The 1124-nt window shown below is 38.0% G+C and overlaps 1 protein-coding gene across 2 annotated transcripts in view; it reads right to left on the reverse strand.

The window, feature by feature from the left end:
- Positions 1-1124, reverse strand: part of LOC106470068 (alkaline phosphatase-like) — a 38418-nt gene that overhangs the window by 4443 nt on the left and 32851 nt on the right. The window lies entirely within an intron of this gene.

The following is a 1124-nucleotide window of genomic DNA, read 5'->3' on the forward strand; positions in this document are numbered from 1 at the left end:
CTTCTATGATATTCTTTGTGGCTACAGAGGCATTGTTTCCCTTCTTATATTCAAACAGCATTACATGCCGAATGTGTGTGTGTGTGTCTCGTCGTGTGTCATCACTATCAGGGAGTAGAATAAACTAAACTTTATACATTATATAAGCTACACTAACGTGACGTTTAGGCGGTTCGTTTAACTATTATACGCATGTACGTTTTTTGGGGGTGATTAATGACAGTGTTCCAAAACGCAACATTAATTTCTTGACGACCTAATAACTGCACTCAATGACTTGAACTTACAAAATAAATTCGTCCGAAACAGCAATGTTACAAGAGAAGATAAGTGGAATGACATACAGGCGTTCTTCACTTAGTTTGTATGTACTTATATTCATTTCATTTGTGGTACAAAATAATGTTTCGATCCCTTTCCACCCGTCAACAAGAAACTGATGACAATAAGTGAAATCTAGACGGTTTGTTTTGTTTTGGATATTCGCGAAAAGCAATTATACAAGAGCTAGTTATCTCTAATTTCGGAATGATACGCGAGATGGAAGGCAGCTAGTCAACAGCACCCACCGCCATCTCTTGGGCTACTCTAATTGAATAGTGGTATTTGACCGTCACTTTTATAATGCACCCGCAGCCTCAAAGTGCAGAGTATGATTTTGTGGCAATGGGACGAGAACCATGGACCCTCGGCGAACCCACAATCCGGCAAGCTAACCTTGGTCAGATCAAATCTAGACAAACCAATGTATTGTTCCACAAGCAAGCTCGTCGAGCTTAATTAACAAGTAACATTCAACGATATTGCTTATAACCTTTATTAACGCAAGTAAATTTAGTCGTTAAATAAAACAAAAAGTAAGCATATAAATTGTGTTTGGAAAGCTTAGATAATTTGAAGTTTTTTATTCTTGAAAAGTTTTAAACTGTAATTATAAAATTATATAAAAATTTCAGTAATTTCACTTTATTTTTATAGCCTGCCAATTGTTTGTTTGTTTGAAGTTAAGCACAAAGCTAGACAATGGGCTAATTGTGCTCTGCCCACCACTGGTATTGAAATCCGGTTTCTAGCGTTGTAAATCCGCAGACATACCGTTGTGCCACGGGGGGGGGGGGGGGGGG

Source organism: Limulus polyphemus, unplaced genomic scaffold (genome assembly GCF_000517525.1).
Source record: "Limulus polyphemus unplaced genomic scaffold, Limulus_polyphemus-2.1.2 Scaffold3803, whole genome shotgun sequence".
Classification (NCBI taxonomy): Eukaryota; Metazoa; Arthropoda; class Merostomata; order Xiphosura; family Limulidae; genus Limulus; species Limulus polyphemus.